Source organism: Patella vulgata, chromosome 1, assembly GCF_932274485.2.
Source record: "Patella vulgata chromosome 1, xgPatVulg1.2, whole genome shotgun sequence".
Lineage (NCBI taxonomy): Eukaryota > Metazoa > Mollusca > Gastropoda > Patellidae > Patella > Patella vulgata.
Window position 1 is genome coordinate 3018193 of NC_065879.2, and position 12788 is coordinate 3030980.

Consider the following 12788-nt stretch of genomic DNA (forward strand, 5'->3'; position numbering starts at 1 on the left):
AGAATATTACAGTCTTCCATGGCAGTGTTTCTTGATTCTTCATTTTCTTCTTCTTTTATTCCCCTTTCTTCTAATTGTTGAGCCATTTCTAATTTAAGAATTCTTTTATTTTGAGCTTGGTCTGATTTCAATGGTTTGAAAGGCTTTATTCCTGCTCTCTTTGTTAGAAATTGTTCATCATCATTATTATAATAATCATCATCATCTTCACTACCCCAAGAAGCCACTACGGTTTTCCGCAATTCATCTTTTTCTGGACTAAGTCTCTCTTCACTTTCTTTTTTCCTTTCTTCGAAATGCTTAGACTGGTGTACTAAATTTCCAATTAGTGTATTTTCTTCCTTCTCAGCTTTCAACGACCCAAATAACCCTTTCCCGATTTCCCTTTTTAGACCTGGTTCATTATCATCATCATCATCATCATTTCTTGATTTTTCTTTTACTGAAGTTATCAGCGAGTTGATTTTCACATTTCTATATTTTGATGGTTCCAGTAACATTGTCCCTGTTTCTTTTTGAAAGTTTGTTTCTGCAGCATCATCATTATCCAAATCGGTCACTTTTTCTTCAAGTCTTGTTTGTTTTTCTTTTTCTGGTTCCTTGTCTTGAGATGCATTTGATAGTTTCACCAAGTTGAAGCCACTGACTGGTTTCCTAGTTCCTGGTTTACTGTGTTGAGATGTATCACATACAGTGCGCTGTAGAAGGCTCTCGGGCGAGTGGTAACTTTCCAAATCTATCACTGAGATTGTATCCACCAATTCAGCATCCACGTTATCTTGTGTCATTTTCTTTAAATGGGCACAGTTCTTGGCCAAATTTATCATAATTATTTTCGTTTTTATTTCATGATCTGAATTTGTAATCCCTAATGTATAGGTTTCATATAATCTTTTTGCATACTCTTTTAGAAGTTCATTTGGTGTCAGGCCTCTTTCCCATTCATTTAATATACCATTTTCTCTATCTTGTGCAATTTTCCTTATAAGGGCGAGGTTCTTAGAAAAATTTCTCGTATCTATTTTGGGTTTTGATTTTTCATCTGGTTTTGTATTTCCGAATTTACAGGGTTTATAAGCTCCTTTCTCAGTATCGTTCAGGATTCTGTCTTTGTTATCTCCGACTCTGTCAACATACTTCAGTTTTCTATTCATCAATGGTTTAATTGGTGGATGGGGTTCCATGAAAGTGTACTTTTTGTTAATATTCTCAGTATTATCTTCAGCCCGGCAAATATATTTTCGCGCCGTTTGATCAACTTCATTCACAGATCTGATTTTTCTGGGTACTGGTAATGGTCTTCTGAACATTTGGTTGTTTTTCATCCCTGAAATCTGTACTCTCTGATCTGGCTGGTCAAATATAGATTGGGCACTTGTGCTCTTTTTGTAAACCTCAAATGCACTGTTTGAACTAATTGAAAAAGTATCAGATCGACTTAAATCCACCCCAGGTGGGCGTTGATTGTTGGTAATAACTGGCTTTATTGGAACTGGATGTTTGACTGTTCTCTTTTTAATTGCCTCCTTTGCTGACAGTTCATTTTCAATATCATTAACATCAATTACAGTTCCCACTGGAAAAAGTCCTTTGATTTTAACTGTATTTTCCAGAACATTATCTGCATCAGAGCTAGGCCAACTATCGATAGCTTCATCTTCTGTAGTTGTGCCACTAGTTTCAGTTGTATCTTCACCATCTCCAGAAGACACAAGTACAGGGGCAAGACAATCATTCTGAAGCACTACTTTCTTTTTCCTCTTCCACCTTTTTCTCTCCGGTGGAAAAGCATCATTTTCATCTGAGGAACTTTCTGAAAATCCTACATTCTGCTCAAATCTTACATTTTTTGGTTCATTTTTAATATCAATCAGCTTATATTTAGGTCTATGTTGTTTTTGTATAGACTGGCACTGGAAACCTTGGGCATTCTGTTTCTCGACAAGTGTTTCTGTTGCTTGAGGTACTTCATCAACACTTCCCATAAATAGTTGGCTATCATCAGTATCTAATTTTTCCCATACTGGGTTTTGAGGGCAAAGTCCTTGGTGCTTTTTTACATGTTTCCCCGATCCACAGCAGCAGACTATTGTTGGTTGAGCAGCATCAGGACGGGTTCCTTCAAAAACTACTCTTAATTCCACATCTTTATCTGTTTTAGGAATACGTAAAGTTATAGTGGATTCGGCTGGTTTTGTAGTCTGATCTGTGGTTACCTCTCTGCAAATTTCAACAATATTGTCTACATTTCTATTCTGTCTTGAAGGAAAAAGTAGTTCATCTTGAGTTTCTTTGTTTAGGGATTTTTCTGTGGTTCGACTTTGGGCTTCTGTTCTGTCTAGCTTACATCTACCCAATGGTCTTGGAGATGGAGAGGCAGCTCTTCTTGAACCATCGATCTTGTGTATATCTCTGCGACTTAGTCGTGGAGAATAATGTAGGTTTGGTTTGTCGTTATCTTCATCAACTATATACTTCTTATGGCGCTGGTTTTGTGGTTTCCTCTCTTCCAAGGTTTTATTTTTGCGCATGTAAAGGTTGTCTTCTTCACTTTCATTTCCTGAGTCTGATGTGAGTTTAGATTTTTGTTTTGTTTTGTCACATATCAAATACTTCCAATGCTCCTTTAAATACAAGGCAATAAAAAAAATACATATTTCATGCAAGAAAAGGGGTTCTATTTGTTTACATATTAAGTCACAGTAGCCCAAAACATTTTCTTAATTTGAGAATTAGTTCAGTCTCTGGTGTCATTTGTAAAACACAAATTTTATCTCTTTTTGCTCAAGGAAACACACAATCTGTTTAAAATATAGATCTATATTTCGTTTCATTTTTTTATACTTTCGATGGCCTGCTCTACATGAAGATCTGACAAGTTGTACTTGAAGGTCCTGTCAGGGGTCGTACAAGCGGCTTTTGACCCTATGATGTCAGCCATTTATTGATCAATAAGCATTGCCGTTTCTAGTGGCTTACCCACAGTTCTGTGCATGGCACGCCAAGAAGTCGCAGTAAAAGTCTGTTTCATTGGCTTATCCCTCACTTCAAACAAAATGCCGGTAATATAACAACCCTTTAAGATTCTAGTGTAGTGAAGACAAACAAAATTTTGAACTATAAAAAAATAAAACGAAATAGGATCTGTGTTTTAATCAGATTGAGAAACACACTGCATTTATACTAATATTTAAAAAGATAGCCATGCAAAGTGTGGAAATACACCCACACAGCAGCTTTGTCTCAACTACAGCTTATCCGAAAGGAAAACTTGGTCGGAAAAGGGGTCAAAACTCTGGTACAAAAGGTCGCACAACATTGAATATTGATATGGTTTGCCACTCATGACCATGATGCTTCACACCAAATTTTTAAAAAATCTATTATAAACTGTAGACAGAGAGAGAGAAATGGGGTTTAACGTCCACTCGAACAAAATAGGTCATTTCGGGACTAACACATGGTTCAATTTTATTTCCATAATTTGCTTGCACGTAGGGGTCTTTAGCAGTGGGAGGAAACCGGAGTACCCGGAGAAAACCCACGAGGTGGTACAGACGACCCTACTCCTTGTCACGTACAACCGGGCAATCGAAACCACGCCAGTTGACTCAATGACAGACTTTATGATACAGCGCTCACGTGCTAACCATTCAGCCATCTACCCCTATAAACTGTAGCCTTGCTTGCGTACATTGTTGTAAACACAAATATTCACGGTCTTCATTAGCCAAGTCGGTGGAAACAAGTAGTCAACGTTAAAACCCAATCTTATTTCATTTTCATTTTGTACATATTGGAGATCGGTCAATTTAAATTTTTACTTCCAAATGACAATTTCATGTTTTTCATTACATTTTATGCTATTCTCCCTTTGATTTACTGGGTATTTAAGGAAAGTGCATACATGGGTATGATTGGGAACTGAACTGAAGTGAGGATAACATCCTATATTTCTTCACCAACAGGCTAATGGAGATTGGGTGTGTTTGGGTATGTACACTGTTTGGGTATATGTAGGCCTACTTTGTAACCTGTCTTTTTTATTGTATAAAAGTCAAAGAAATGAAATGAAATGGGGTTTAACGTCCTACTGTTCTGCTCAGAACTGGGCTAATGAAGACAGGCATACGCCATACAATGTGCAATGAGGGAAATTTTGCCCGGACAGCGGCACTACGGCCTACTCTTATATCGAATTCCAACTGTCAAGGGATCTTTTACATGTACGCCAATGTGTACACCAGACCTCGGTTTTTCGTACCATTCGAATGACTAGACAGCTGTCCATGTCAGGCCCTCCGACCTGCATCACTGACAAGGGAGAACCCCGCTGAAAAATCTGGACGAACTTTCTCGGCCAATGCAGGGATCGAACACCCAACCTCCAGGCTAGCGAGCCAGCGTCTTACCCACTTAGCCACTGTGATCCAAAAAACCCAAAAAAAACAGTGACGATTGGTAAAATCATTTCAAATAATAACAGAAGAACATTATGAGAAATTACCTAATAAAAATTCTCCACACAGGATTTAGAGTTGCAAAATTAACTATACCGTACAAGGTTTGTGGAGCAAGTAAACTGGGAAGTACTGTAGCACAAAAAACATGCAATGGATTTTACAATGGGACATGGTGAAAAGTTTTTAACACTGGTAGTAGGGTCCGTGCGAATTCAAACTTTTGAACTGACACTTCTTCCACCACTCGACCCGCAATCCAAATAAAAGGTGTATTTGAAAGTCCCCTTACCTGCAGTAATTGGAAATAATACTCTTCATGTCTTTCAGACAAAGAATAGTTCACTAGCCTAGGTACATCAAACTGATTCAAACCATGATGTAAGTCTTCATACAAGCATCTATAAAACACAAATTAACATCAATAACTATAAACTTACATGGAGCAACTCAAATTGGGAATTCAATTAGCTGATGGCACCAAATTTGATGACTCAATTTTATTTTTTCTTTCCTTTCTAAAAACTTGGCTTCCCCTTTTATCTAGATTTGGAAAGAACATTCTATTTGCTGTATGATGTAGATAGAAATAAAACCTGTGATAATACCTGTTCACTTGTGGAGACGAATTTTCTAATTTAAAGACAAGAGATTGTGAGGCTGATCTCCATTTTCCAATAATTTCATTTTCCCTTGTTATCCAATCTTCTTGAAGACGTTGAATTGCCTGTAATTATAATATTATAATTTATTTGCCATATACTACAATCGGTACCAAGTTAACTAAGTTTAATAATAAGACGCCATATCTACATGTAAGACAAGATAACTGCCAACACTTTCATCAAAGTTTCAAATGTTATAAATGAAATGAAATTTAACGTCCTACTGTTCTGCTCCTATACTGGGCTAATGAAGACGGCATACGCCATACAGTGTGCTATGAGGGTAATTTTGTCCGGACAGCGGCACTATCGCCTACTCTTATATCGAATTCCAACTGCCAGGGGATCATTTACGTGCATTCCAATATATACACAGGACCTCCGTTTTTTGTCTCATCCGAAGGACTCGACAGATGTCCTTGTCAGGCCCTCCGTCCTGCATCACTGACAAGGGGAAACCACGCCAGAAAATCTGGATGAACTTTCTCGGCCAATGCAGGATCAAACACTAGACCTCCAGGCTAGCGAGCCAGCGTCTCAAATGTTATAAGCAATTAGCATATTTTGTTGGATTAGGGTTAGCCTGTGTATACAGAATAACTCTCTGAGATTCCCTTTCCTCTGTCTACATAAAACAGATTGATGAGCCAGATGCAAATTCACGATTTGTAAGCTTACTTGATGAAAGCATTCTCCAACATATTCCAATAACTAATTACTACAAAGTTCATAAATAAATCCATCTCGTAATTTGTCATAAGCTGATACAATGTACACAAGAGCTGGCAGAAAATATCAGTATTGCTGATAATCGTTTGTAAAGATTGATATATCGATACCAATTTAAAATATCGATAATCGTGAAGTAGTCACAGTATTCTTTGCAAAGCAAACAGAAAAGAACACACACACATTTTGTTTTTCACGCAAGATTCATGCACCACAGAGTAAAAAAAACAGCGCTAAGAAGAGTAAGAACTGTCGGTGATTATCGATAATTGAAAGCAGTATCGACTGTCAGCCCTAATGTACAAAGACAAGCAAACGACACATAGAATGCATATGACTTTCAAATGTGAGATAAACACTTTAGCCTATGTTTGTAACCTAACTGCAGTTATCTCCCATTATTTCTAGCACACCGATCACATGAAAATCATACAAACTTATCAGTATCACTTGTTTGTTTAAATAAGCTTGTGTTATAAAAATTAAAACAACAACTTACAGGGCATTGAAACTTAATCTAGGGATGTAGCTCATACACAATCAAAAATACTTTTAAAAAAGCACAAAAAACATTTTAGTCCACCAATTATTCAAATTAATCATAAATGACCTACGTTAAAGGTTATGGCTACGTACACATTGACAAATAAAGTAACAATAATTATATTTTTTGTACAAGCCATTCCAATCTTTCTCTAATTGTTGGATAAGCTTAATTATAGGATATACGATACTCACTTCTTGGAACATTTCTCGATTAATTTCATCTTTGTCATAAGCCTTTCTATAGCTTATATAACATTTCTCCATTTTCTTTTTATGTTCTACTTGTCGTTTTGAAAGACGAAATCTTGACCAAAAACTGTTTTTATTTGAAACTAACTTACTCCATTGATCAACGGTTTTCATATATTTCTGTAAATTATAAAATATTTATAATTCTAAATCTGTTTGAGGAGGTGAGGTATTCTTTAAAGTTATTAAATAAAATGGTGTTTAACGTCCTACTTTTCTGCACCAACCAATTAAATGAAGGCACGAATACGCCAGGAAAACAGTGTTTTTGCCTGCTCTTAACCAAATTCGAACATCAAGGGTTCTTTAACTAGCACCTCAGCATGTACATGGGATTGCAGTTTTTCGTACCACCCGGAACTTGCCAGACCTGAGTTTAGCAAGGTACTTTCTCAACCAACACTGGGCTCGACTCGGGGACATCCTGATTGGTGAACCAGGGCCTTACTTAGTTACTGAGTCTTCCAAAAATAAAATAACAAACTGGTTTTGAAATTAAATTATTCAATATTGCACGACTTTGGCCTGAAATTGCTGATCAATATCCAAAGTTTGTGAAATCTGATAGATTTAAATAGATCAATCATTATATTGTGAATTCAAAATTATGGGTAATTCTCGTTAAGGAATATTGCTGACTGAAAAATAGGAAACAGGAAATTTGACAATGTGACCGTTGTTTTGCCCGACTTAAAAATTACTGACAAGAAATCCTGTCATCCAGAACAATATAATATTTTAATCTTATATAATTTTGGGTATACACAGAACTTAGACATCTTGATATGGTTATTACCTTATCAGCTTTGATTATTACGGCTTCTTGTTTATTTCTAGTTGATAATAAAGAGTTAAATTGAAGTTCTAAACCAACTTCAAATTTATTATCTAATCTATAGTATAGAGAGAGGAGAAGAAGAGAAAGAGGAAAAGATATAGATATAGATATAGAAGAAAAACAAGGAAAAATAATAAATGATATAAGGATATAAATTAAATAGTGTTAAAATAAAAAACAAAACAAAGAGATTAGAAAAAGGAAACAAAACTGTAAGTTAGAACAACAGCATTCTGAAGATTAAAGATTTCTAGGGATTGGACTATATTTATTATCTTTATAGCAGCCACGGTGTCATCACCTGGCACGACTTCAATTAGAAGATCGACAAAATGCTCATTAAAATTTGGATATCATGGTAAAATATACTTACTTAGTAAGTAAGTGCCAAGGAGATCTGGCATGGTCAAATCCATGCCATTCATTTTCCAGATGTTGAGCACTATGTTTTAGATTGGTGATAAGAAGTCTGGATATATCACCTAAAGCACGGTTTATATTATCACCTGTAAAATATACAAGTTGCTTAAAGCATGAGAAAATCTTTCCCACCAAATTTTATAAATATGTGTTAAAAAGTGAAGCCTCCCACAAGGTTTTCAGCAAAGGGGAGTTGTAACTTCGGAAGGAAAAGTCGCAGAGAACTGAACACTGATAGGGCTCTCACTAAATTTGAAAACAAAAATCTGTCAAAAAACTCTAGCCTCTATCGAAATGGACAGTCACAGAATGATAAATATCAATAGGGTTCATCCCCTCAAGAACCCACATGCTTTTTAAAATATCCTCTTTAATTGAATATGATAGGGTACAAAAGGTCGCAGAACTCTGAATACCGATAGTGTTCGTCCTGAATGCTTTACACCAAATTTGAAATGGATCCCCAAAAACTGTAGTCTCTAAGGCGTTCAAATATACCAATTGTTGACTCAGGATTGGAGTAGGGACATACGGACAGGGTGACGACTATAAGTCATTGTAACTAGGGGCATGTATATACTCATCAAAAAAAAACAAGAAACGCATAGTGACAATTCGTCTTCGGTATACCCTAGCTCTACCATCGTCACATTGCAAAAGGTACTGCGACTTGCGCTGAACCAAAGTGTTCTCTAGCGTTACTGTAGCCATACCCTGTGTGAAATCGGATTTGACCGTGTCGGCATATTTCACAACAGCAGCTCTAACAGGATGTCTGGCTCGTAATCCAGTTTCACTTTGCCATTTACGGACTGTCTTGTCTGAGATCCTACGTTATCCAGTCATTTTTACTGCTTAATGAAAAGTCAGTGGAGCTCGATTTGATGATTTCCAGGCTGATCTGAACGCAAGCCAAAAATCGGTGTGACACTGACGGTTGATCAATACTGGTATACAGCATCAGAAGAATGTAGTGCAACATTGCAACCACATGTCTATTTAGAAGTTAGCTTAACAAATTAAACTTACCCTCGTCAAAAGTACAGCTTTTATCAAGTAGAAGGCACTCTTCCTTCATAGTATTGGCTAACTGTATGTAAGCTTTGGCCATATTTTCATATAAACGAGTCCATGCTGAGATATGTTTATGGCTGAAATATAATTTTAAAATGTATTGAAATATTCTCAGCAAGGTTTACAAAAGACAGTTTTATAGAAATGGTCATATAAACATAAACAAGCCAGGGTCTGCCAATGCTCAGCGCGTAATGCGCCGACTCAAATATCAGGAGGTTAGTGTTGCCCAATAAAAATCCACATGGGATCAACATGCAGGAAGGGGAGCTTTTTTCCGGTTTAATAAGTATGGCTTAACAAGCGGTTGCCATGCAAGATAGGCCCACATTTTGCAAGCGACGAAAAGAGTCTGAGCTGCTTTTTTCAAAATTGAATACAAATTGTGACTTCTCTTCTAGGGGTCCACAAGCTAAAAATACGATTTTTCGTCAAATCTAGGACCATAATCCAGGAATTCGATATGCGTGAATATCGAAAGGAACCAAGATCTTTGGGAGATAAATCTATATTCCAAGTTTCATCAAAATCAGGTAAAAATTGTGATCTGTAGACGGTCCACAAACAAGTTGTGGACGAACGGACGTCCAGGGGTGACGACAATATAAGTCCACATAAAAATGTGGGCGTATAAAAATTTTGATCTCTAGGGGTACCATCGGCTAAAAACGTGATTTTTCGTACAATTTGGGGCCATAATCCAGGAAGTTACAGTCCTGATGATCAGATAAAAATTGCGACCTCTAGAGGGACCATGAAGTTACAGTCCAATACGTGCCAATTTCAAACGGAACCAGATCATTTGGAGATAAGCGTATATATTTCAAGTTTTGACAACATCGAATAACCAGCGGCTGCCAGGCAGGATACGCCCACATTTTGCAAGAGATGGATAGAGAACAGCTAAAAACAAACGTGATTTTTTGTACAATCAGAGGCAATAATCCAGAAAGTAATGACCTGAAATGTGCAAATATCAAAAGGGACAGAGATCTTTGGGATATAAAGATATGTTTTAAGTTTCATCAAAATCGGATAAAAATTGTGACCTCTTAGAGGGTCCACAACCTTCGTATTACACACTTCTACACAATTAGCGTACAAAGAGCGGCCATTTTGTCGGGCAGTTTCATTTTGATTTTCACGAAATACGAATTCAACCTTCACGGTGGAATGGTGATGTATTTAAACGGTTTTTAAAATCAGAAAAAAAAAAAGTGACTTCTAGAGAATCTGCAAGCTAAAAATGCGATTTTTCGAACAATCAGGGGCCATAATTCAGGAAGTTAAGTTTGGGTATCCACGATTATCAAAAGGAACCAAGATCTTAGTGTGTAATGGTGATATATTCTACCGATTTTTTAAATCGGATAAAAATTATGACCTCTATGGGGTCCACAAGCTAAAAACGCGATTTTTCCGTATAATCAGGGGTCTCATTCAGGAAGTTACAATTAGATATGCACGAATATCGAAAGTAACCAAGATCTGTGGGTTATAAACATGCATTTCAAGTTTCATCAAAATCAAATGAAAATTGTGACCTCCAGAGGGTCCACAACCCTGATACACAATATTTCGACACTATTAGCGAACGAGGGGCGACCATTTTGTCTGTCAGTTTCGGTCCAATTTGAACTCAATCATCCTTAGGGTGTAACAGTGATATATTGTAAAGGTTTTTTAAATCGGATAAAAATTGTGACCTTTACAGTGTTCACAAGCTAAAAACGTGATTTTTCGTACAATCAGGGGCCATAATCCATGAAGTAACAGTCCGATACATGCCAATATCGAAAGGAACCAAGATCTTAGGGTGATAAACCTATATTTCAAGTTTCATTGAAATCGGATAAAAATTGTGACCGGTAGACTATTCACAAACAAATGTGGATGGACGTCCGGACGGAGGGACATGGGCGACGACAATAGATGTCCACATGAAAATGTGGGCGTATAAAAATTGTGACCTGTAGAGTGTCCGGACGTATGGACGGACAGCGGCGACAACAATATACGTCCACACGAAAATGTGTGATATAATTCAGAAGACTGAAATGCAAATTATTTTCACCAGTGGTTAACCGACATTACAGTGTAACACTGTTATATTCGAACGCTTTTTTAAATCAGATAAGAATTGTGACCTCTAGAAGGACCACAAGCTAACATCGCAATTTTTCGTAAAATCAGGGGCCACAATTCAGGAAGTTACAATCCGATATTCACAAATATCAAAAGTGTACCAAGATCTTTTGGAGATAAACCAATATTTGAAGTTTCGTGGAAATCGGATAAGAATTGTGACCTGCAGAGTGTCCACAAACAAATTGTAGACGGACTGACGAACAGACAGGGGCGACGACAATATACGTCCATATGATCTATCGTGTACACAATGTCTTAGGAAAAAGTTTATAACTCTAAGTCGTGGAATGCTGAAAATCAATAGGGTTATCCTCTTATGATCCCAATGCTTCCCATCAAATTTGAAAAACATTGATTAAAAACTACAGCCTACTATAGTGTTCACAAGGTTTTCTGCAAAGGGGGGATAACTCTGGAACAAAAACTCAAGAAATGTACTACATAGAATATATTGATAGGGTTCAAAATCTGCCAAAACCTGTAGCCGGTAGCCTCTAACACTTTCACTAGTTTTTTTGTAAGGGTGGGGGAAGAGGGGGGAATAACTCTGGATGGAAAGTTGCAGAACGCTAGGGTTCGTCCTCTCATGACAAAATAATTCAAAGCAAATTTTTAAAAAAAATCTGTTAAAAACTTTAGCTTATATGACATTGACACAGTTTTCGACAAAGGGTGGAGTACTCCGGGATGGAAAGTTGTGCAAAGCTGATTATCAATATGGGTCGTCCTCTCATGACCTTGATGCTTCACATCGAATTTGAAAAGAATCTGTCAAAACCTGTAGCCTCTATCGTGTTGACAAGGCAATTGTTGACCAACGGACTAGGTGATGACAGAATGAATCCATCAAGCTACAAACCGCTGTTGCTCAGTGAATAATGCACTGGCTCAAATACCAGGAGGTCCGTGTTGTATTCCAGTGTTGCCCGTTACAAGGAACAGTGTCTTGTCATTTAGATGGGACGAATAAACTAGGTCCCATGTATTGCCTGCACGTAAAAGAATCCTGGCCAGTTGGAGAAATTTTATGAAGAGTAGACGGAAGCAGAGTGTCAGCGCAAAATATCATTTATACTAGTCAACTCAAAGCATACTGTGTCGTCTTGATCACCCTGTCTTGTGCAGAAAAGTGGGATGTCAATTCTTTGAACCCCATTACATTCCACTGATACAATCAGAGAGACAGAGAGAGAGGGAGGAGAGAAATGGATTGTAAGTAAGTCCACTCGACACAAACTAGGTCATTTCGGGACTAGCATATGGTTCAATTTCTATTTCAATAATTCGCTTTGCGTAGGGTCTTTAGCAGTGGGAGGAAATCGGAGGATGGTAAGGAAACTTTTATGACCCAAATGCTTTGGACCATATTTGAAAAAAATCTGTTATTAACTGCAGTCTCTATCAGCTTCCAGAAAGTCACAGAATATCAATAGAAGTCACCCTCTCATGACCCCAATGCTTTTCACCAAATGAGAAAAATAGCCACGCTAGACACCTACATTAATTATTACTGTAGATAGGGAAAGTATCAAAGTCTTAATACAGTGCGGCATATACACGATACATACAACCCTCGAATGCAACATATCAGAAGGCTGTTTACACGATACAATGGTTCTATGGCAAAATGAAGCCAAACGTAATGAACGTAAATGAACA